This window comes from Neofelis nebulosa, chromosome 2, assembly GCF_028018385.1.
Source record: "Neofelis nebulosa isolate mNeoNeb1 chromosome 2, mNeoNeb1.pri, whole genome shotgun sequence".
Lineage (NCBI taxonomy): Eukaryota > Metazoa > Chordata > Mammalia > Carnivora > Felidae > Neofelis > Neofelis nebulosa.
Genome location: NC_080783.1, coordinates 117,004,101 through 117,030,156, shown reverse-complemented (window position 1 = coordinate 117,030,156; position 26,056 = coordinate 117,004,101). Strand labels below are relative to the sequence as shown.

Genomic DNA, 26,056 nt, shown 5'->3' with positions numbered 1-26,056 from the left:
AGAGCCCAATGCGGGGCTCAAATTCATGAACTGGAGATCATGACCTGAGCCAAAGTCGGACACTTAACTGACTGAGTCACCCAGACACCCCAGAAGGACCTTTTTATATGCAGTTATATTCCTGTGCTCTTGGAGGGTACTGGTAATAAAGATTTTGATTCCAAAAAAACATGAATTTCACCAATTTTTTTTTTTTACTTTTTTTAATGTGCTAACTAGAAAAATGTTAATTTAAAATAAGTGGCTTGTGTTATCTTTCTATATAAAGCTTGACTTAAAAGGATTGGACTCCAGGACTTCAAAGATCCCTACTCCCAGGGACACCTGGGTGGCTCAGTCAGTTAAACATTCAACTCTGGATTTTGGCTCAGGTCATGGTCTCGCAGTTCCTGAGTTTGAGCCCCACTTCAGGCTCTGCCTTGGCAACCTACTTGGGATTCTCTCTCTCTGCCTCTCCCCAGCTCACTCGCTCTCTCTCAAAGCAAATAAACTTTAAAAGTAATAACAATAATAATAAAATTTAATTTAAAAAGATCCCTACTCCCAGGTTTAAACAGTAAAATTCTTCCAAACTGTTTGATTTCAAATCTCTGCTCTGCCACTTACTAGCTTTGTGTTTAGTTTCTTCATTGATAAAAATAGAGATGATGATAATTGTAATACCTACCTCATAGAGTTGTTACAGGAGTATGTACATGTACATGAGAATATACTGTGCCTAGCACTTACTCACCAGGGTATTTTCATTATCATTATTCACCGTGGAGAGCAAAGTCACAACTATGTCTTTACTGTGTAAAATACCTAGATGAAAAACAAGAAATATCTTGATAATTCCAAACAGTGTTGCTTAGTATTAAATGCTGTATTATAACTATCCAAGTGGTTCAATGAATTTCAAGCTTTCATTCATTGTGTTCTATATATTCATTCATTCAATGATTAAATATTCCTTGAACATTTACTACAAGCTAGGCATTTTTACAAGTATAAACAAAAACACAAAAATTGCTGTCTTCATGGAGTTTATATTCTAGTAGAAGGCAATAAAACCTGTCCAGATGAATAAAGTCAATCTGAACTATTTCCATCTTTTAATATGACTTATTCTTGGATATTTAAAAGAGATCTTAAAAGTAAGCTCAAGAGGTGCCTGGGTGGCTCAGAGCCTGGAGCCTGCTTTGGATTCTGTGTCTCCCATTCTCTGTACCCCTCCCTCACTCTCACTCTCTCTCTCTCAAAAATAAATAAACATTAAAAACAAAAAAAGTAAAGGGCGCCTGGGTGGCTCAGTCAGTTGGGTGTCCAACTTTGGCTCAGGTCATGACCTCACAGTTCATGAGTTTGAGCCCAGCCTCTGGCTTTGTGCTGATAGCTCAGAGCCTGGAGCCTGCTTCAGATTCTGTGTCTGCCTCTCTCTCTCCCCCTCCTCCACTCGTGCTGTCTGTCTGTCTCTCTCAAAAATAAATAAACATTAAAAAAAATTACTTTAAAAAAAGTAAGTTCAAAAATTACATGAGCCCATTATTTTCCTAGTCTTTTATCCATTCCTAGCACCCTCTCAAAAGATAAATCTATTCAGTATTCTATAGCACTACACTAATTAGTACCTTCTCTCTAGCCCCAGAGGCAACAACAAAGATGTGTTTAAACTCATTACTTAAACCAAATGAAAGCATAAGATTCAGAGAATTCTCTTCATATTTGTTCAAGACTTTCAGAAAATATGCAATCTGATGCAACAGATTATAGGGTTTTGCATTTTTCAACATTAGATTTAATTGATAAGATAGCAAAACACAAGGTATGTGCACCAAAACGACTACATATGAGATCATACACAACGTCATTATTTGTAGTAGCAAATATCTGGAAACAGTAAAAAATCTATAATGGTAAACATGATGAATAAATGTTGATATAACTAGAGCTATTTGTATCAACATGGACAGAATGTTGAAGGAAAAACACAAATTACAGAACACTTAACACACCAGGTATATCAAGTTTTTAAATATGCAAAAGCTATGTATTACTGTGCATATTTAACACACGGAATAAAAGTACAAAGAAATATAGGGGAATGGTAAACATCAAACTCCTCTACCAGGGCCTGAGGGCAGGCAGGAGGCAGGGAGAGAAGGACATAACTGGAGAAGGGTGCACAGTGGGTTTAAATTGGATCATTACTTTTTTTTTTTAAGTTGAATGGTTGGTTCATGGATGTCCATTCTTCATATCAAGTTGTATACCTTGAATGTTTAATAATAAATAAAAATGTGAGTTTAACATGAGTTTACCAAATGGTGTACCCTGTTTTGGGGAAGTGGGGTCAATCTTTATTAAAATCCTTGAAAACTCAGGTTTAAGTCTGGATGTCTCATACTAAAAAGAAAAAAGTTGTTTCACTTTTAAAAACTAGACTGACCCTTAGGGAAAAAAATAGAAAATTGTATCGCATTCTTGCATAGATAGTTTATGTAAATCTTCCAGCAACAAACTGGGAATTATTTTTCTGTTTCACAGAATCAGAGTTGAGTCAGACTCTGAGTTGTCTAATAGGTTCAATCAGCTTTGCCTTTCTAAGTCCCTTGCTCCAGACACAGCTTCAACAGCATGACAGATCCACATGCCCTAGGCATAGTGACTTGGCATCAATCTGCTTCAAGAGAGCAAATAGAAGTGTAAGTGGCAATGACGTTAGTGTTTCAGTGTGTGAAAACCTAGTGTGAATTTTCCCCTTTCTCTGGCAACAGTTCACAAGGTATTATAAAAAGAAGAAAAAAACCCTTCTTGCTCTGCTTTTACTGACTTCAGAAACAGTAATCGTTAAAACTGTCTTTTGATCTAGAATGACTTAAGTAGTTCTTTAAGGATCTTTTACAGTCCCTTATCTTCAAGTTACCTCAATCACAAGCTCCTTTTTTCCTTCCACTTTTACCCACCCCTCCAGAGTAAAGTGACATCAGCCGCAACTGTTGGGCGGGTACTGCCCTCTAGTGCTTATACTTTTATAATAAAAATGTATAATAAAATTAAACACTAACATCATACCACAAAAAAAAGTCTGTCAAAACTTAAATAACATCCTATTAACCCAGGATTTTTCAACTTCACACTGTTGACATTTTGGGTCAATAAGTCTTTGTCCTGGCGTATCCTGGGTGTTAGCAGCAACCCTGGCCTCTGACCACCAGATGCAGTAGCATCCCCAACCCCAGTTGTGACAAACAAAAAGGTCTCCAGACTTTGCTAAATGTCACCTGGGGAGCAAAATCACCTCTGGTTGAAAACCACTGTATTATACTAAAAAGTTGTCCAAAATGTTCACATTAGTCCTGAAAATTATAAGCAGAAAAGGGTCTCCTCTAATTACTCTAAGTGAGATAAAGGAGAATTTCATTTCTGCATTCAATAAAAACAAAAAAATAGAGAATTAAGGTTATCAGGTCTCCCTCCCTACCCCCCTAAGTTCTGGCTAGTGGGAAATTCTTTACACCTTTAACTTTATACCCCAGTTTTACTTCTTAGATCTTTTCACTTCCTTTCAAAGTGCTTAGAAAACAAAGCTTGCACTTACTTCTAGCTGAATGCAGGGAAGATGGTAGGGAAAAGGGTAGGGGGAGGTATGGTCTGTTCTGTGTTCTAACATAATATATAACATAATAATTGTACACATAACATGAAAATTCTTATAAATTATCAAAATTTTAAATCTGGATTTTAGAAAGTTACAGTAAGAGGGTTTATTTAGATCTGCCTGCTGTGAATGATTATTCCTCATGTAAGTACATTATGCTTATAAATCCTGATTCGGTGAATTTTAAAACCTACAAATGACTACAAATGAATTTTAAAACCTACAAACTAGATACTTTAAAAATGAAAAAGGAGTTTGGACTGGCCCTGAATGTAACTTACCCCCTTCATCAAATTTCTCACTGACTTAAATTGGTTTTACTAAAGAAAATAAAGAAATAAAGAAATAAGAATCAATAAATAATTATTATTTGGTTAAGAATATATCACTTTTACAGGGCACCTGGGTGGCTCAGTTGGTTGAGTGTCCAACTTCCGTTTAGGTCATGATCTCGCAGTTCGTGAGTTCAAGCCTCACGTTGGGCTCTGTGCTGACAGCTCAGAGCCTGGAACCTGCTTCGGATTCTGTGTCTGCCTCTCTCTCTGCCCCTTCCCCGCTCATGCTCTCTCTCTCTCAAAAATGAATAAACGTTACAAAAAAAAAAAAAAAGAATATATCACTTTTGGGACACCTGGGTGTCTCAGTCAGTTAAGCGTCTGACTTCAGCTCAGGTCATGATCTTACAGTCCGTGAGCTTGAGCCAGACATCAGGCTCTGTGCTGACAGCTCAGAACCTGGAGCCTACTTCAGATTCTGTGTGTGTGTGTGTGTGTGTGTGTGTGTGTGTGTGTGTGTGTGTCTCTGCCCCTCCCCCACTTGTGCTCTGTCTCTATCTCAAAAATAAATATTAAAAATTTTTTCAAAAAAGAAATTCACCTTTTTAAAAAAATATAGTTATTTTTCTTTGAGAGAGAAAGAGTGTATATGTGTGAAGGAGGGATAGTGAGGGAGAGAGAAAATCCCAAGCAGACTCCACGCTCAGTGCAGAGCCCAACACGGGGCTCCCCTAGGCACCCCTAGAAAGCCTCAACCCAGGCACCCCTAGAAAGTCTTCTAGTTGTATAATAAAGCAAGGTAAGATAGATTTTAGCCTTTGATCTTTTTAAAGAACAGCCAAATGGCTTAGAATGTGTATTTAAAATGATAACACAGGGGTGCCTGGACTCTTGATTTTGGCTCAGGTCATGATCTTACACTTTGAGATTGAACCCCACGCCTGGCTCTGCACTGACAGCTTGGAGCCTGCTTGAAATTCTCTCTCTCCCTCTCTCTCTCTGCCCCTCGCTCCCCTCTTTCAAAATAAATAAACATTTTTTAAGCAAATTATTCTAGACATTAGTTTATGTATTCATTGCTAATTTCATAGCACTCTAAACCCTGTGAAGGAAATATTTCCTTAGGTTTTCATTTAAAGGAACAGGATAATCACCCCACTGCTCCCCAGAAGTCCATGTCCTGATTCCCAGAACCTGTGAATGTATTACCTAACATGGCAAATGAGGTTTTGCAGGTATGCTTAAGCTAAGGATTTTGAGACGGGGACATTAGGCTGGATTATCTGGCTGGGCCCAAGGCAATCACAAGGCTCCGTCTTCAATCCGAAGAGAAACCAGAGTATCATCACAAGTGTCCTTAAGAAAGAAGGGGACAGGAAAGTCAGAGGAGATATGATCACGGAAGCAGAGGTCAGAGTGGTGCAGTGGCCACCTGTGAAGATGAAAGGGACATGAGCTTAGGAATGGGGGCTGGAAAAGACAAGGATGGGGTTCTCTACTACAGCTTTGCCGACACCTTGATTTAGCCCCATTAGACCCATTTCAGACTTCTGACCTCCAGGACTGTAAGAAAATTAATTTGTATGATATGACTAAGTTTATGGTCATTTGCTATATATAGCAGCAATCGGAAACGAATACAGAAACATTTCATGAACCTTTTAGTATTTTTAATATCCCATTAAGTTGGCATTTCACCATTTGAACAATCACATTTCATCATGTTTGTGTTCTTAAAATGTGTGTTCTCTTTCACTGGTTGCTGGTAACTATGTTTTCACTAAAATATACTTGCTATCTACCTTAAGTTAAATAACATTCCCAAGAGCCAAACCTGGAGACAAACACATTCAATGAGGAGCACCCATACTAACCACCGCAAGACAAATTTAGTGGACATGACACGTGCATTTAAACACGTGGCAGTAGCTACCCATGAAATCTCAAGAGATAAAGTAAATCCAGTAGCACAGCCAAAAAAGTTGAAATTTGATTCAGAAAATAGAAGCTGACTTCAGAAGACAAAATGACAAGAGTCAACAATGCTACTTTGGTGTGACCCTTTAGCAGAAAGCTGACCTTTTCAGTAGATGTTAGAAACATGTTAGGTTACTGTAGGAGAGAACTAAGCTTGATAACTTGTGAAAAATAGGCCTACCCCCTTCATGTGGACAGAGGGAACTGGCTGTCAATGTATTCTCATCTCATTTCACTGGTATTTTCACGGTGAAAGCGGCCATTGTGAAGGCTCCCTCCATGGTGCCTCGGAGCCTCATTGTGATGCAGCTCCGGAGGGTCCTTCCAATGGGAAGCATCCATACAACACTCCTCAACTAGAGGTATTATTCAGACATGCTTTATGGAATTATAATTAAAATCTACCTTCAAATAATTAAAATAATGGCATATACTCCCTAAAGAAAACTTTCCTTCCTTTGCCACCCACTGACAAATTTAGAAAGATCCAACTCCAAACATAATGTTCATTATTGCTTATGATTTTGACTCTTGAAACTTTGCGAAGAAAATTCTGTACACATCTTTTCCAAAGTACTTATGAAAAACAAGAATATTTAATCCAGATGCTGTTTCGTAAATTGGCCAAAATGTGTTCTTCCCTGATTTGAAATGTAAGAAATTAGTTTAGCTTAGCACTTACAGCTTAAGAAAGTAAGCTTCAGAAATTATCTTGCTTCATCCTCTCTTGTCCTGTTTGAATATCACCTGGCCTTTCAATTAGAACATGGGTTCATTGCTTCTTAGTGTCCACAGAGTAAATTAATTCATTACAGAACATTTCTTTATTTTCAGCTGGCATCAATGCAGACATCAAGATGCTCCTTGTACTAAGCAATTTAACCTGAATTGTCAATATATCGATTAAATATGTATAGTACTTTAGGGATTTAACTGTATTTCTCTCTTTACACAACTTATTTTTTCTCCTTTGATATGGAAAAATGTCTCTAGACAACTTTATGCTTTATGTCTAAACAATAAGAACAGTGTGAGGTTATGGGGAAATATTTCAAGAAAAGTAAATTCTAGCCATTTTTAACCTAGCATCATAAACAAGGATTATAAACAAGCATTATAAACAAGATACTGCTACAAAAGGTGGAAAATGCAAACACCTGTCCTCCAGGAGTTTTCCCTTTGGTGATGCTTAGAACAAGAATTTAGTGAGAAAAAAATGTAACACATTTTTATTTGATTTGTTTAAACAAATTTTATAACTAATTTTTTTACATCAGGTCTACATCTTCCTCATAAAATTAAATTTGTTAATGATAACAACCCATAAGAAAAGACGACATCACATTTTACTTACATCTTATTACTGACTAATGTATCCCTAGAGCTTGGAACACAGAAATCAATAAATACCTATTGAATGAATAAATATGTCTTACTTTTTGTTTATTCTTTTAGATCAACTTTAGAAATAATTTCAGTTGCCCCTCAAAACATTCCAGTGAGAATTTAAATGGAAACTGTATTAAATTTTTAAGCTGATTTAAGATAGCCTGAAATCTTTACAATGTTTAGGCTTTGCATTCAAAACAGCATTTTGAAAAATTAAGGGTGTTTCTATTAGAGGGTGTTTCCAATGTTTTCTTCTCTGGTAATAATTTGATGATTTGGATTATATAGATCAAACACACTCTTCATTAAGAGCATAACTATAAATTGCATTTTTTGATATGGTAAATGAAATCATTTTTCATTACATTCCCTACCTAAATATTGTCAGAACAGTAAAGTGCTTTTTCCTGAACAACTTTATTAATTCAAACATTTAGTCTAACATAAAAACTTCATCATCTACTTTCTGCAACCCCTAGATTAAAATACTTGTTTACTATCTTTTGCATTAGTCAAAAATTTCCAGACAATTTTATTTTTATTCATTTTTATTATTTTTTTAATGTTTATTTTTGAGAGAGAGAGAGACAGAATGTGAGCAGAGGACGGGTAGAGAGAGAGGGAGACACAGAATCCGAGGCAGCCTCCAGGCCCAAGCTGTCAGCACAGAGCCCAACGTGGGGCTCAAACCCACAGTCCGTGAGATCATGACCTGAGCTGAAGTCGGACACCGAACCTACTGAGCCACCCAGGAGCCCCATTACGATTTTTAATAATAGTGGCTGAGAGACTAAATGGACAAATGGACAATGGCCAGACCATATAGAAAATATAAACTTGGCCCACAAGCTTCAGCCACCTCCCCAGGAAACCAAACCCTTATCTACAATAAACAACCCAAGAAGCCAGCCTATTACAAGTCAGACTTACAGGAAGCCAGGTTGCTATCTATACTGACAATCCAAGAAGCTGAACAATCACTTCTGTAACAATCTGCCCCAAATGGCCGGGACTTCATTAATAACTGACAGCCTCCCTAATTTTGGTCCCAACTCCCCGTGTGGGACCAACCACAGAAGGATGCCCCACTTCTAGTTAGCCAGTCTACAAACTTCCCCATGCCAACAGTCTCTAGACAGGCGGGCCACACGTGAAACCTTCCCTTTTCTCCACTATAAAGCTTCCCCAATCTTCTGCCTGCCTTTGAGTAACTGACAAAACTCCAGTGACAGTAGGATTCCCTTGCTATATCAAACTCAGAATAAATAGTCTTTGTTTTTCTCATTTGTTGGTCTTCATTTATTTGCACAGGCAACAGCAGGCATCCTTAATTTGCTCCTTTTAATGGAAACATTCTTTTTAATTATTATTATTTTAATTTACATCCAAGTTAGTTAGGATATAGTGCAACAATGATTTCAGGAGCAGATTCGTTAATGCCCCTTACCCATTTGGCCCATCTCCCCTCCCACAGCCCCTCCAGTAACCCTGTTTGTTCTCCACATTTAAGAGTCTCTTATGTTTTGTCCCCCTCTTTGTTTTTATATTATTTTTGCTTCCCTTCCCTTATGTTCATCTGTTTTGTATCTTAAAGTCCTCATATGAGTGAAATCGTATATTTGTCTTTCTCTGACTTATTTCACTTAGCATAATGCCCTCTAGTTCCATCCACATAGTTGCAAATGGCAAGATTTCATTCTTTTTTGATTGCCGAGTAATACTCCATTGTGTTTGTGTGTGTGTGTGTGTGTGTGTGTGTGTGTGTGTGTGTGTACATCTTCTTTATCCATTCATTCATTGATGGACATTTGGGCTCTTTCCATACTTTGGCTATTGTCAATAGTGCTGCTAAAACATTGGGGTGCATGTGTCCCCTCAAAACAGCACACCTGTATCCCTTGGATAAATATCTAGTAGTGCAATTGCTGGATTGCAGGGTTGTTCTATTTTTAATTTTTTGAGGAACCTCCATACTGTCTTCCAGAGTGGCTGCACCAGTTTGCATTCCCACCAGCAATGCAAAACAGATCCTCTTTCTCTGCATTCTCGCCAACATCTGTTGTTGCCTGAGTTGTTAATGTTAGCCATTCTGACAGGTGTGAGGTGGTATCTCATTGTGATTTTGATTTGTATTTCCCTGATGATGAGTGATGCTGAGCATTTTTTCATGTGTTGGTTGGCCATCTGGATGTCTTCTTCGGAGAAGTGTCTATTCATGTCTTCACTGGATATACCTATTTCTTCACCCATTTCTTCACTGGATTATTGTTTTTTGGGTGTTGAGTTTGATAAGTTCTTTATAGATTTTGGATACTAACCCTTTATCTGATATGTCATTTGCAAATATCTTCTCCCATTCTGTAAGTTGCCTTTTCATTTTGCTGATTGTTCATTCGCTGTGCAGAAGCTTTTTATTTTGATAAGGTTCCAATAGTTCATTTTTGCTTTTGTTTCCCTTGCCTCTGGAGATGTGTTGAGTAAGAAGTGCTGCAGCCAGGGTCAAAGAGGCTTTTGCCTGCTTCCTCCTGGAGGAGTTTGATAGCTTCCTGTCTTACATTTAGGTCTTTCATTTTAATGGAAACATTCTTAATTATTTTGCCACTAAGAATAGTATTCTTATTTTGAAAAAGATTTTATCATGTTGAGTTGTCCTTTTATTTCATTGAAATAACTACTTAAGATAGAATGTTCATTTTAATCAGATATCTTTTCAGCATTTTAGATAGATAGATAGATAGATAGATAGATAGATAGATATAAATGTTTATTTTTGAGAGAGAGAAAAAGAGCATGAACCTGTGAGAGGGGCACAGAGAGAGAAGACACGGGATCCGAGGTGGGCTCCATGCTGAGAGCAGAGAGCTCTGTGCAGGGTTTAGACTCAGGAACCAAGAGATCATGACCTGATCTGAAATCCAATGCTTAACCGACTGAGACACCCAAACGACCCATATCTTGTATTTTTAAAAAATGTTTGTTTGTTTGTTTTTGAGAGAGAAAGAGAGAGAGAGAAAGAGAGTGTGCATGAGCGGGGAGGGACAGAGAGAGTAGGAGATAGAGAATCCCAAGTAGGTTCCACACTGTAAGCACAGAGCCTGATCTGGGGCTCAAACTCACGAATCGCAAGATCACGACCTGAGCCAAAGTCAGATGCTTAATGGACTGAACCCCCACCCAGGCGCAACTTAATATTTAATATTTTAAGATTAGATTTATTATTGAATCATCCTCAAATTTCTGAGATAAGCATTTCTCAGTTATTGAATTATTCTTTCAATATATTGTAGGTAAGACTCATTTTCAGTAGTCAGTATTAATCTTACTTGTGTTTTTTTTTCCAATGGATAATTTTATTTTCAGATTAGGAGGACATCTTTTAGGTAACTAAAAAAGATAAACCAGAACATTAGTAGCCACTTATAATTACAAAGAATAATAAATAAATGCCTCATCTTCAAGAATGTAACAACAATCAAACGTATTCAAAAGTAAAATGAGGGGCACCTAGGGGCTCATTCAGTTGACCTTCTGACTTAGCTCAGGTCATGCGTGATCTCACTGTTTGTGGGTTCGAGCCCCATGTCAGCTCACAGCTCACAGCTCAGAGCCTGAAGCCTGCTTCGGATTCTGTCTCTCTGCCCTCCCCTGCTCACACTCTGTCTCTCTCTCTCTCAATATAAGTAAACATTAAAAAAAATTGTTTTAAGTGAAATGAAAATAAACCTACTTGCAAATTTCTGCTTTAATCAAGTAGAAAACCATTATTTTAAGCACTGTCTTTATTTGAATATTCTCTACTGTTGAAGCATTCAAGCTAGAGAGAAAATCCTACTGATACTAGAGATAGAACTTAAGACTTCTCAGAAATAGGAATAGTAAATACATATAGTAATGCTTCTTTTTAACTCTAACATACCCTGTATTAAATGATAGTACATTTTACAGATTAAATTAATATATGTTTAAATTTTAACTTCATGAAGTTAATATCCTGATGTTAATGGTACTAACATTTTCAAATAATTAGACATAAGTAAAATACAAAATATAAGATTTAATATATGCTTTAAAAGGTATCACAAATCAGTGGCAAATGGATAGATCATTCAATAATAAGTAGTGTTGGAATAACTAACAATTTGAGGGTGTGGAGAGACAACAAAGATTGTCCAAAGAATCATCCAGAATGAGCTGGCTGGTATCTGGAGGTACCTGATCTCACCTTCCCCCAAAATACCCAAGCGCTGGGCAGCTAACATTCCCAGCTCCTCTCTAAAGAGCTAGCACCCAAGCTCAGGCCATTTGACACCGAAATTCAGCTCCAATCTCAAGGCCACTCCCATGTTTGACCCTGCACACCTGGTACACTCAAGCAAACACACTACTCTCCTGCTTAGTGAGCACATGACCCCAGGAATCCTGCTGACCTTTCTATTTTTGAATTCCTGCTTGAACCAAATAATGCTTTCTGGTATTTGCCTGAGCCCACTGCTTGAGGAAATGTGTTTAAATTCTGACCTCACATTATGCAAAAAAACTAATTCTAGGCAGTCAACAAGTCAATCAAAATAAATCAAGGTACGGAAAAGTTAGAATAAAGTAGAATTAAATGATCATCAAATCTCCGGAAGATGAGACGAATTTCCAGGCTTCATAAGGATAAGATGAATCACAAACAAAAATACTAATTGACTTACTACATAAATATTTTGAACATTCATATAACCAAAATGAAAAGACGGGGCACCTGGGTGGCTCAGTCAGTTGAGCACCCAACTTCGGCTCAGGTCATAATCTCTGGGTTCATGGGTTCAAGCCCCGCATCAGGCTCTGTGCTATCCCATCTCCTTCTGCCCCTCTCCGGCTTGCACTCGCTCTCTCACTGTCTCTCAAATGAATATTTTTTTAAAAGAATGGAAGAAATAGTTTTATGTAGTATGACAAAGGATTAAAGTCCCTATTACGTGAACAAATTAATACATTTTATTTTAAATCAAATGGTAAAAGCCCACCTGATAAATGTTATAAACAATCTACAATGGAACTTGCAACCAGTCGTGAAAGAAATGTAAATGAAAGCAACAATGAGGTAACCTATTTACCTACTTTTCCTCCTACTTTCCTGGTAGGTCCTTCTTAGTCTCGTTTGCTCCTGTCTCCCCAACTTCTGTATGTTGAAGTGTTCCCAGAACTCAGTACTGAGACTTCTCTTTTTTTCAATCTCTACTCATTCCCTAATGATCTCATCCAGTCTCATGTTTTAAATAGCATCTATTTATCAATGATTCCCCAAATTTATATCTCCAGCTTGGACTGGAATGCCAGCTGCCCACTTAACATCTCTCCTCGGATTTTTAACATGTGACTCAAACTTAATGAAAATGTATCTCAGTCTGAACTACTGAGCCTCCCTCTCCCAAACCAGTTTCTCCTGCAGTCTTCCCCTTCTCAAGTAATGGCAATTCAATTCTTCCCGTCGCCCAGACCAAAAATATTGGTACCACCCTGACTCCACTTTTCCTTCATATGCCACATCTCATCGGTCGGCAATTCCTGTCAGCTCCACCTCCAAAACGCATTCAGAATTCAATTCACCTCCCGCATCACCACCAGGACGCAAGCCACCATCATCTTTCTCTTGGATTATTGCCATAGCCTCCTAACTGGTGTTCTGGCTTCTGTCCTTGCCCCTCTTTCTGTTTTCAGAATAGCCAGAGTGAACCTCTTAACACCTAAGATAGATGCCCTCACTCCTTTGCTCAGCTCTCCCATAACTTCTCATTATCACTGAGGGTACAATCCAAAGACCTTAGGAGCCCTACCTGATCTATCCCCTTCTTACCCTTCTCTACCCCTTATCTCCATAAGCTTATCTAATGTTTCCATCCTTCTTGTTTACACTGTTCCAGCCGCATGGCCTTGGTATCCCTCCACCACACCAGCCATGCTCCTATTACCCAGCCTTTACACCTGCTATTCCTTATCTGGAGTGGTCTTACCAAGGAATCAAAGAGTTAGCTTTTCCATTTCCTTTGGGTCTTCACTAAAAATTTGCCTTCACTTTTCCTCCTCCCATTCCCTTCCTTTCCTAAGCAATTCAGTCTTAAAGACATTAGGATGGGGCAGAACAAGGTAGACTAGCCCACAGTGGTGTGTCAGAGTCAAGAAGGGTAAGGAGGGCACCCTTGCAGAGGGATGGCCTGGCATGCGATGTCAGACCTGAGCAAGGTGAAGGCATGCTGAATGAGGTTAGAAAAGGCATGGAGGGGCACGTGGGTGGCTCAGTTGGTTAAGTGTCCAACTTTGGCTCAGGTCATGATCTCACAGTTCACCAGTTTGAGCTCCACGTCAGGCTCTGTGCTGACAGCTCAGACCTTGGAGCCTGCTTTGGATTCTGTGTCTCCCTCTCTCTCTGTCCCTCCCTCCCTCGTGCTCAGTCTCTCTGTCTCTCTGTCTCTGTGAAAAATAAACATTGAAAAAAAATTTTTAAAAAAAGGCATTGAGTCAGGGAAAGGTGTGGCAGCAGAGGAAGAGATTGATAATACACAGAGGGTTTGATCAAGTAAGTAAATAAACTGAGGATAAGGGGAACTAATTTCTGTTAGATTACAGAGGTATAAAGATGCAAAGGGGATAAAACTAGAGTGAACACTGAGGTGTTGGATTGAAATTGGGAGTGAACCATGGTTTTCAATATAGATATACAGACATAGGTAGATATGTATATATATTGTGTGTGTATATATGCAAAAGTGACAAACACATACACATATATTCACTGTCCATTAAGAGGGCCTGGGAGGGGCACCCGGGTGGCTCAGTCAGTTAAGCATCTGACTTCAGCTCAGGTCATGATCTCACGGTTCATGAGTTCAAGTCCTGCTTCAGGTGAGCCCAAGCCCTGCTTTGGGTAAACTCGTGCCTCACTTCAGGTGAGCTGCACTCACCTGCCCCCTCTCTCTCTCCTTTTCTCCCTCTCTCTCTCTCTCTCTCACTTGGCTCACTTGCGCTCTCTCTCTCTCTCTTAAAAAAAAAAAAAAAAAAAGGGCCTGGGAGGAGCAACTCCATTCAATCCCTGTAGCAATGAGCACTCCTAGTCCCCAGGGAATGGCTTCAAAACAGCATTCTTAAGGGCTCCTCAGAGAAACAGCTGATTCCAGGGCTGGGCCAGGAAAGTACAAGATAAGCCTGGAACTTGCTGGCATGCCTGAAAACAAGGAAGTGCTCAAAGAATGATGGGGGCATGTCAAAAGGACACAGAAGCTAAGCTTGAAGGGGTTCCAATGGGAAAATCTAAAAACAATTTAAACACCGAAGAAATGACACTCACTCACTGACTAAAATAGGAAACTATGAGCTCACATACATAGAAACAAACAAACTGAAAGTCTGATGAGGAATGTGATCAAGTTTTTCCCCACAAAACACTTAATTACAAAGAGAAGAGGAACAATTTTACAGTGGACAAGATTGAGGGGCACCTGGGTGGCTCAGTCATTTTAAGTATCCAACTTCTGATTTCAGCTCAGGTCCTGATCTCACAGTACATGAGATCAAGCCCCACATCCAGCTCTATTCTGACAGCACAGGGCGCACCTGGGATCATCGGGCTCCCGCTCTCTCTGCCCCTCCCCCGATCGCGTTCTCTGTCAAAAATAAACGTTAAAAAAATAAAATAAAACACAGTGGACAAGATTGAAAGATACTATCTTTGATACTACAATTGTAGTGATCAAAGTAAACATTATCCCTAATGGAGCAAACGGATATTATGTGTCACCTGATAAGATACAATAAGAACATAACATTGTCTCTGTCATAGTCCCACCAGAAATGAATAACCCTAAATCTGATCACGAGGAAACAGCAGACAAATCTAAATTAGGGGATGTTCTACAAAATAAGTGGCCTGGAATTTTCAAAAGTATCAAGGTCACAAGAGTTGAAGAAACACTGAGAAACTGTTTCAGCCTGAAGGATACTAAAGAGACATGATAACTAAAAGCAACAATTTGATGCAGAATTGGATCCTTTTTTTATAAAAGGCATTATTCAGACAATTGGCAAAATCTGACTGGGGTATGAGAATAAGATAGTATTAATGTCTCAGTGTTAATACTCTTATTTTGATGGTTACATTTTGGTTGTGTAGGAGAAATATTTCTGCAGTAAAAACACATCAAAGTATTTGGGGAGGAAGAACATTACATGAGTAATTCTCAAATGTTCAGGAAAAAAAAGTTCTTGCTTCTATACTTGCAAGTTTTCTTTGGCCTGTGATTTAAAATATATTTTCAGGGGCGCCTGGGTGGCGCAGTCGGTTAAGCGTCCGACTTCAGCCAGGTCACGATCTCGCGGTCCGTGAGTTCGAGCCCCGCGTCGGGCTCCGGGCTGATGGCTCGGAGCCTGGAGCCTGTTTCCGATTCTGTGTCTCCCTCTCTCTCTGCCCCTCCCCCGTTCATGCTCTGTCTCTCTCTGTCCCAAAAATAAATAAAAAACATTGAAAAAAAAATTTAAAAAAAAAAATAAAATATATTTTCAAATTTTGTCAGTTACTCAATGAGACCTTTATGGGGCGCCTGGGTGGCGCAGTCGGTTAAGCGTCCGACTTCAGCCAGGTCACGATCTCGCGGTCCGTGAGTTCGAGCCCCGCGTCAGGCTCTGGGCTGATGGCTCGGAGCCTGGAGCCTGTTTCCGATTCTGTGTCTCCCTCTCTCTCTGCCCCTCCCCCGTTCATGCTCCGTCTCTCTCTGTCCCAAAAATAAATAAAAAACGTTGAAAAAAAAAAAAAATCAATGAGACCTTTAAAAGCCACTCTAACTAAAATGCTCACCCTGATGACACCCAATTCTCCTTCATGCTTTATTTTTATCTGTTAGCACATATGTTTTATTTATTTATCCAGGTGATTTTTTTCTCCCAAGAGGATCTGTGAGGGCAGGAACTTTTGTCTGTTTTATTCACTGCTGTGTTGGGAGGACATTGCCTGGAGCATAATAAGTATTCAATAAATATTTAATGAATAAATGAATGTATAAGCCTATTAAATAAGTAAATGTTTTATGACAGATAATAACCATTATGAGTGAAGTAAAACTGTTACTCTCATAATCAATGATAGCTTGTTAGAAATCCTTTGTTGGGGGTGGGGGGGAGGCAGTGCCTGGGTGGCTCAGTTGGTTGAGCATCTGACTTTGGCTCAGGTCATGATCTCATGGTTCGTGAGTTGGAGCCTGGCATCGGGCTCTGCACTGACAGCTCAGAACCTGCTTCAGATTCTGTCTCCTCTCTCTGCCCCTCCTTCACTTTCTCTCTCTAATATAAATAAACATTACCCAAAAAAAAGTCCTTTGGGAAAATAGGCAATTAAGAATCATAAAAATATTAATGCCCTTTAATCTAGAAATTCTACCTCTTGGAATTCATTCTAAGGAACTACCCTAAAATATGGGAATGCAATCACAGTATTAAGCTGTTCACTACAGTGTTTTTTATACAAAGAGAGAGAGAGAGAGAGACAAAGAGAGAGAAATAGAAAAAAAATATTGGATAAATTTAGGCATATGCACAGAGTAAAATTCTATTTCATTTGAAATTCCATTTGTTTCAAAAACCATTTCATTTGAAATTCTAATAATATGGGGGAAAGTTTTTATGTCTTATTATGTTAAGGGATAAAATTAACAATATGAATTTATAGTCTATGATTCCAACTAAATAAAAATATGCACTATAATAAACAATTATTGTATTATGGTAGCTTTTATTTGTTTTTCTCTATTTTCCAAAATTTTAGTAATATGATTATAATTTACATTCTTAAAATACATTTATAATTAAAAATATTTATTTTTAAAAATACATCATGGATAAAGTTAGCCAATTGTGGTATTAACCCCCATGAAAGAAAATAACTGCGTGGGTGAAGAGATTAGACACATATAAATCAGATTAACTTCTCTGTACTCAAACACGGCCAAATATAAAAGAGGTAAAGAAATTTAAAAACCTGTTTGAATACAAAGTATGTTAATAGAAGAAAGCAGTTTACATAAAATCAGAAGAATTTGGCCATAGTAGTCTCATACTCCTGAGGCAAGACATGCTTAATACAATAAATACTAAACCAATGGGGGCGCCTGGGTGGCTCAGTCAGTTAAGCAGCCAACTTTAGCTCAGGTTGTGGTCTTGCAGTCCATGGGTTCAAGCCCTGCGTCGGCCTCTGTGCTGACAGCTCAGGGCCTGGAGCCTACTTTGTATTCTGTGTACTCCCCTCTCTCTCCCCCTCCCCAACTCTGATCTGTCTCGCTCTCTCAAAAATAAATAAAATGTTTAAAATTTTTGAATAAATACTAAAACAATGAAAAAGGTATATTCTGGGGCGCCTGGGTGGCGCAGTCGGTTAAGCGTCCGACTTCAGCCAGGTCACGATCTCCCGGTCCGTGAGTTCGAGCCCCGCGTCAGGCTCTGGGCTGATGGCTCGGAGCCTGGAGCCTATTTCCGATTCTGTGTCTCCCTCTCTCTCTGCCCCTCCCCCGTTCATGCTCCGTCTCTCTCTGTCCCAAAAAAAAAAAAAAAGAAAAAAAAAAAAGAAAAAGGTATATTCTAATGGGGATCAAAGTAAGTTCATCCAGCTTGCCAGACCAACAATTTATCCCCCAACCATCTAGCACCTTCAATTCTAATTCCATGCTGTAATTAACTGGCCTCCCAGTTTTTCTTTTTCTAGGAAGGGGATATCCTAGACCTCCACGGGGCACATGAGTACTTGAAATGTTGCTACTCCTAACTGAGTTGTGCTTAAGTATAAAATCCACCCCAGCTTGCAAACGCTTAGTATGAAAAAAAGAATGTAAAATATCTCAGCAATAAGTATATATTGATATATGTTAAAACAATAACATTTTAGATATACTGGGTTAAATAAAATATATTATTAAAATTAATGTTATCTGTTTCTTTTTACTTTTTTTTTTATTTTTTTTTCAACGTTTTTTTATTTATTTTTGGGACAGAGAGAGACAGAGCATGAACGGGGGAGGGGCAGAGAGAGAGGGAGACACAGAATCGGAAACAGGCTCCAGGCTCCGAGCCATCAGCCCAGAGCCCGACGCGGGGCTCGAACTCACGGACCGCGAGATCGTGACCTGGCTGAAGTCGGACGCTTTAACCGACTGCGCCACCCAGGCGCCCCTCTTTTTACTTTTTTAATATGGATACTAGAAAATTTTAAATTACTTCTGTGGCCCACATTTGTGGATAGTATTATATTTTTATTGGAGAACATTTATCTAGAGCATTGAACAAGAATACTGCAGTTAATATAAATGTACAATATCCCTGAAAACCAATTATGTTGACCCTCAGGTTTAGGCATCAGTCTCTGTGAGCTTTCATGGCACAGGTCTATCCCTCACGAGTCTATCCCTCACATCTGCATTGACAAAATCAGATCTTCACTGAGGTGAGTAAAACAAGGTTCTGGCAGCCTCCACGCTTCCTGGGCACAAGTTGTCAGCTCTGCTATTTGTCTACCTTCTATCATTTCTCTCTTGGCTCATAATCTTGTGTTAAGTCTGTGTTCTTCAAACTGAGGGTTGATGGGGGGTGAGGGAGAGGGGAAAGTGGGTGATGGGCATTGAGGAGGGCACTTGTTGGGATGAGCACTGGGTATTGTATGGAAGCCAATTTGACAATTAATTATATTTTAAAAAAAAGACTGTGTTCTTCAAGGGATAGGGTTGTATATTATTCATCTTTGTTTTCCTAGCACTTCAATGCCTTAAACAAAGGTATTAAAAAGTTCATTAGGGACACCTGGCTGCCTCAGTCAGTAGAGCACACAACTCTTGACCTCTGGGTTATGAGTTCAAGCCCCATGTTGGGGGTAGAGATTACTTAAAAATAAAATCTTTAGGTGGCATCTGGCTGGCTTAGTCCATTAAGCGTCCAACTCCTCTGATTTCAGCTCAGGTCATGATCTCAGGGTCTTAAGATAAAGCCCCAAGTCAGGCTGAGTGTGGAGGCTGCTTAAGATCCTCTCTCACAGTCTCTCTCTGCCCCTCCCTCTCTAAAAAATAATAATGAATAAATAAATAAAATCTTTAAAACGTTTGTTAAATGAACAATTTTCCACATCTTATGCCTTTGATCATAGCTCTAGACCTCCTTACCTTAAAAAAACATGTGGACATAACCTCTCCATTGGTTTTTTCCTCACCAGGTAAATTGGAAATGACTTGTGAAGATTGAACACATAACAACCTGAAAGAAAGTAAATCACAAGCATGTGAACTAAAAATAATGAATCGCTAACATGGAGTGATAGCTTCACAACCATCACAGCACAGTGTATCTTACTTTGAAGGACAGAGCCTTACAGACAGACCACAGAATTGACATTTCATCATTATGCAATGACCTACATTATATGACCTCTTATTTGTCCCTGAACTCCAACAGCAACCTCATGGCTGATACAGAATAGTGGTGGAAGGGAAAAATAAAGGACACAAAAAGAAAAGATTTATCATCACATCGGTGTAATGCTTTGGCCTCTTAATATAGACCAGATGGCTATAACCTCTTTCTCAGCAAGTAGTTTCTCAGTGTTCTACTGGTTGTAAAAAAAAAAAAAAAAAAAAAATTCATTGCCAACTTCCCCTGTTAATAGTTATTTTTTTAGAGAAGATTTTTTTTAATGTTTATTTATTTTGAGAGAGAGAAAGAGAGTGCACAAGAGGGAAAGGGGCAGAGAGAGGGAGAGAGAGAATCCCAAGCAGGCTCTGCACCATCAGCAGAGAGCCCAACGCAGGTCTTGAACTCACGAACCATGTGATCATGACCTGAGCTGAAATCAAGAGTGGGACACTTAGCCAACTGAGCCACCCAGGCGCTCCAATAATTATTTTTGAATGCTGTGGCAACATCAAAACAATGCTAAAAATACAATTTCCCAATATAAGGGGGAGGGGAGGAGAACTTACTCCTAAATATTTACCTTGTCAAAAGGAAAATCCTTTTCTGAGAAATGCTGTTACCCAACAGAAAATCTTGGCTTCTTAAAATCCAGGTATGCTCTCATCTCTTATTTTAAACAAAGTAGTTGGTCTTCATTTAACCCAATTTTGTGACTGTTTTGTAAAAGCCATTGAAAAAGCCTGAGAAGGGGCACCTTGCTGGCTCAGTTGGTGAAGCCTGTGACTCTTGATCTCAGGGTTGTGAGTTTGAGTCCCACGTCGTGTGTAAAAATTACTTTTAAAAAAATGAAGTCTGAAGAAGAAGAAGAAGAAGAAGAAGAAGAAGAAGAAGAAGAAGAAGAAGAAGAAGAGGAAGAAGAAGGAGGAGGAGGAGGAGGAGGAGGAGGAGGAGGAGGAGGAGGAAGGAAGGAAGGAAGGAAGGAAGGAAGGAAGGAAGGAAGGAAGGAAGGAAGGAAGGAAAGGAAGGAAGGAAGAAAAAAGAAAAAGCCTGAGACATTATTGGCATTAGATTTACTCGAGTTAAACATTTATAGGGGTACTTGGCTGGCTCAGTTGGTAGAGTATACACCTGAAGTTCTGGGTTGTAAGTTTGAGCCCCACGTGGGGTGTAGAGATTACTTAAAAATAAAATCTTATGTGGTGCCCGCGTGGCTCTTGGCTCAGATCATGATCTCACAGTTCGTGAGTTCGAGCCCTGCGTTGAGCTCTTTGCTGTCAGTGCAGAGCCTGCTTGAGATCCTGTTCCCTCTCTCTCTGCCCCTCCCCGGCTTGCACTGTCTCTCTCACAATAAACTTTAAAAAATAAGTAAAAATAAAATCTTACCAAAAAATGTAGTTGCTAATTCTATAGAAACATAAACCCAACCTTTTTTTCTTAAAAAAAAAAAAATGTACAGTTGCTAATTCTATAGACACATAAACCCATTCTTTAATTTTAAGATTTTATTTTTAAGTAATTGCTACAACCCAAGTGGGGCTTGAGCTCACCACCTAGAAACCAAGAGTCCCATGCTCTACCAACTGAGCCAGCCAAGCACCCCAGCATCCTTTAATATTTTTATAGAAACTGTACACACCGGGGTGCCTGGGTGGCTCAGTTGGTTGAGTGTCCAACTTTGGCTCAGGTCATGATCTCTGTTTGTAGAGTTGAGGCCTGCCCTGAACTTTCTGCTGACAGTGTGGAGCTTTGAGCCTGCTTGGGATTCTGTGTCTCCTTCTCTCTCTCTCTCTCTGCCCCTCCCATGCTTATGCACATGCTCTCTCTCAAAAATAAAAACATTTTTAAAAAATTACATACAGGGGCGTGTGAGTGGCTGTCAGTTAAGTGTCGGACTTCAGCTCAGGTCATGATCTCACAGTTCGTGGGTTCCTGCCCCATGTCAGGCTCTGTGCTGACAGCTCAGAGCCTGGAGCCTGCTTCGGATTGTGTCTCCCTCTCTCTCTGCCCCTCCCCTGCTCAAACTCTCTCTCTCTCTCTCTCTCTCAAAAATAAACATTAAAAAAATTTTTTTAATTGCATACACACAAATACTATCTGAAATGAAAGGTGACTTACTAATTCCAATAAGAAGTATAATTTCATGACAGTTTCTCAATAGTTTTGAGACACTTCTAACAAACTGCAATTTAGCTGCCCTACCTAAAAGAAAACCTTAAATGCTCAGCCTGTTGACCTTTACAAAACTTCTCCTATGGAACCATTCTTTCCTTTTAGGAGAAAGGGAAAAAACTCAATCTATGTTATATTTCTTTTGTCATTTTACTTGTGGTCTAAGTATCATTTTCCAGTGCTTTGCCTATAAGCAGTTGCTTGCTCTAATATTTTCCACAACTGATTCGTCCTTAGGTACCAACCTGACTGAACTTTAATACAGAAAATGAAAATAGGAACACCACAGGATAGCAAGCTAGCTCCTAGAGACAAGGAGCAAAGTTCACGAACAAACGTCACTCGAATGCAAACTTGAACATGCACAAACAAGAAGCAGAAGCAAAGTGTCCTCAGCTCCAGCCGCATTTCCAGCTTAGAAATCACGAAAACGTACATACAACACTAACTTGGGTGATACTCATGAACCTGAGACTAATTCAAATTTTGAAAACAACGGCTCTGTACATCGTTAAGCGAGAGCTGGAAAGTGTAAAAGAATGAATAAAGTTAAGGTCCTAAGGACCTGACCAGCGAGTGTCTCTGGGTATCAGCGGAGCGGACCCGGCAGGAGGAAGGAAGCGGGAGAAGTACCAAGGGCGCTTTTGTGCCGACCGTTGGCGCCAGGACTCCCAGCGCGACTCCGACGCTCGCACAGCGCGCGCGCAGCTCATCACAGAAAGTTAGGGGCGAGCGGCCGCCCTCTTTTATCTTGGCGGGGAGGGGAGGGAGGTGGGGCGCGAGAGCACGTGACCAGGAGTGCGACATTTCTGGTCCAATCGAAAGCGTTTCGGAAAGCTCCTTTGCAGACCCGTTCGGGTACCTCCGGTTCGAGCGGAGGCCGCTCCTCTTTTCGGTCCACTGGTTTCTGGACTCCGGCTTTTGGATCTGAGGGTCTGGTTTGGGGGAACTTTTTGTTGCGCGTCCCGCGAATCAAGTCAGGGTCACGGTCTGGAGTGATTGGCGCTTTTTATTTCTTGTACTCCCTAATTAGAGTTTCATTTCTCTAATTTCAAGGCCTGGTGTTCTCTCCCCAAGACGCTCAAATCCGATTTCTGCTGGTGGAGACTCTGGATGCCCTAAAGGGCGTCTTGTTGTAAAAATGGTACTCTCAAAAAACAAAAACTGGTTTATCTGTATTTCAGGGGTTGAGGATTGGGGAAATAAGTAAAAATTTAAGGAGTCAAGTCTCCCATAGGACTACGATAGGTAACACCTCAAAAACGTACCCCTAGAAGATTTTATTTCAGTATAATCATTTAGGTAAAAATCTCTCGCTCTGTTTATTCAAACCTATCAGGAATCTAAAGCAATGATGCTGGGATAAGATTACCTACAGGGTGTGGTAGGTAATCAGTCACCCCAGAGGAGTGTGACAAGCAAAGAGGCTTTAGAGAAACTCAATCTTAAGGCTGAAGTCCTTGAAATGAGAAGGGAGGGCTGACAGCTTCAGCTATATTCCAGGAACCTTGGCAGTGGGAAATCAAACTGCAAAAAGATAAAATGTCAGATGTGTCAAAACGATACCAAGGGATATTGCCCTCCACACATCCTATTATAGATACCTTGGTAAAAATAAGACGCCTCACCTGGGATCCTAGTCAGAAAATTTCACTAATTTCCTACAAATTACAAATCCTCAGCCCAGCAGAAATGAATTTGTTCTTAACTTAGAATACTCTCATAAAAGGAAGGTGGGGGATGCATGGCTAAAAGGACCGGACTTGCACGGACTTCTCTGCCAGAGCTGCAGAGTGATAGTTAATTGCTGCTTCCCTTGCAGATGCTAGTTTCCTCTGGTGCTGCTGTCTTTGGTTCTTAAGTAAAGTTGCTTCAGCTGTAGTTCTTTCTGTTACACTTAAAGATTCTTCTACCAACCCCAATCTTCCTTAGTCACAGCTGTCTAGATAAGTGACAGCTCCCCCGAGCACACCGTTGCTGGCTTCTCTGTGCCAGCAGAAGACTTGGGAGAAAAGGCCAACAAGTAGAGAAATCCAGTAGCTTCAGTGAGCTAATTCTGGGGCTGGGGAGTGAGTTTATCACACTAAAGTAGAGGCACAGATCATGGCCTTCATCTGCAAGATGGTGTCATCGGAATGTTTAATAGGAGGATGACAAAATAGGGACGTATTCGGTGGCAGCGTTCCATCCTGACAGCTAGAATGGGATTTTTTCCATCAGTGTTGTGTGCCTATTTGATGGCCTGTGTCAATAGACCAGTAATGTGGGTGTGTGCATTTTATGGGTAACTGGGTCCAAATGATGCCTTAGCAAAAATTTACTTGTAAATGTTCATAAATTTGAAGAAATAATTGTTGCTTCTGATTGTTAGTCAGAATTGCTATTATGAGGTAACCCTGCTTGGATCTTACCACCCCCAAAAAAGTGAGTAGCTCTGTATGAAATGAAACTATTTTACCTGTATATAAAGTCTTTTTATAAAGATTTTCCTGGAGATCAACCCATTTTGTAATTTCCATTTTGTGGTATAACCTGTTCTCCTTCAAGTTAGGGCTGATCAACAGATTAACACAAGTAGCTGCCTCGGGCCAAATTACCCAAGCCTTGTTTTCAAATCTTAGGCTCATTAGTACATGAAAAAGGAATGCAGTAGTAGAATGCTATTATTAAGCACCAGCTGCAGAGTATCATTGCTAGTACGAGGAACAGAGGCAAAATTTTCAGCAACTGGGAGAATGTCCCTTGTTCCAAAGCCTCTCTTTAAAATATAGAAGGAATAAACAATACTTGTGTTTTGAATCACCATGTCACACAGAATTGTTTCATTACCTAATACCTTCATCAAAAACTTTTAGTGTGGGGCGCCTGGGTGGCACAGTCGGTTAAGCGTCCGACTTCAGCCAGGTCACGATCTCGCGGTCTGTGAGTTCGAGCCCCGCGTCAGGCTCTGGGCTGATGGCTCGGAGCCTGGAGCCTGTTTCCAATTCTGTGTGTCTCCCTCTCTCTCTGCCCCTTCCCCGTTCATGCTCTCTCTCTGTCCCAAAAATAAATAAAAAACGTTGGGAAAAAAAAAAAAACTTTTAGTGTAATTCTACCATTTTCTTTAACCAAGGGGTAAAACGTTTTGAATTTTAAGTTTACTTATTTTTTTTTTTTAACGTTTATTTATTTTTGAGACAGAGAGAGACAGAGCATGAACACAGGAGGGTCAGAGAGAGGGAGAGACAGAATCCGAAACAGGCTCCAGGCTCTGAGCTGGCAGCAAAGAGCCCGACGCGGGGCTCCAACTCACGGACCGCGAGATCATGACCTGAGCCGAAGTCGGCTGCTTAACCGACTGAGCCACCCAGGCGCCCCTAAGTTTACTTATTTTGAGAGAGAGAGACAGAGACAGAGAGAGAGTGCACACGCTCGCGCACAAGTGGGGGAGGGGCAGAGAGAGCGGGAGAGAGAGAATCCCATGCCGGCTCCATCCCACGAACCAGGAGATAATGACCTGAGCCAAAATCAAAAGTTATGCATTTAGGGGCGCCTGGGTGGCGCAGTCGGTTAAGCGTCCGACTTCAGCCAGGTCACGATCTCGCGGTCCGTGAGTTCGAGCCCCGCGTCAGGCTCTGGGCTGATGGCTCGGAGCCTGGAGCCTGTTTCCGATTCTGTGTCTCCCTCTCTCTCTGCCCCTCCCCCGTTCATGCTCTGTCTCTCTCTGTCCCAAAAATAAATAAAAAATGTTGAAAAAAAAAATTTTTTTAAAAAAAGTTATGCATTTAACTAACTGAGCCACCCAGGCACCCCCGAATTTTTTAAAGAGGTACAACACACACACAAACACACACACACACACACACACACTTTCAATAAACAGTTTCTGTAGTTGAGATACACTCCAATATTTTCCACCTCTCAGGGAGCAGAGTTCCGTAATTAAAATACTTTTCCAATATTAAACTGTAAGTAATCACAAAAACATTACTTCACATGCTTGTGCCTTGACTTTATAAATAGACACATGCCAAAGCTGTCTACAAATAAAACATGTTAAAAATCACTTCTCACTGGATAACCCAGAGAGCAGAAAAAAATATTGGTTCAGGTTTGATTTACTCAAGGTAAACACGAATTAGGTTTGTATCATATTATCTTAAGTATTCTGAAAATAAACACTATACAGTATAAATGAAGACTTTGG

The 26,056-nt window shown here is 40.0% G+C and overlaps 1 long non-coding RNA gene across 3 annotated transcripts in view; it reads right to left on the bottom strand.

Annotated features, from left to right (window-relative positions):
• LOC131504021 (uncharacterized) overlaps positions 1–24,617 on the bottom strand; it is a 48,999-nt gene extending 24,382 nt beyond the window's left edge. The window contains exons 1-4 of one of the 3 annotated variants that reach the window (XR_009257739.1): positions 23,499–24,617; positions 22,525–23,397; positions 19,455–19,545; positions 734–804 (exon numbers count right to left, since the gene is read on the bottom strand). This is a non-coding gene — a long non-coding RNA (uncharacterized LOC131504021). Of the gene's footprint in view, positions 1–733; positions 805–14,669; positions 14,928–19,454; positions 19,546–22,524; positions 23,398–23,498 lie in introns of those variants that run through there. The other 2 variants (XR_009257737.1, XR_009257738.1) reach the window with 2 other exon arrangements.
• Positions 24,618–26,056: the final 1,439 nt, after the last annotated feature.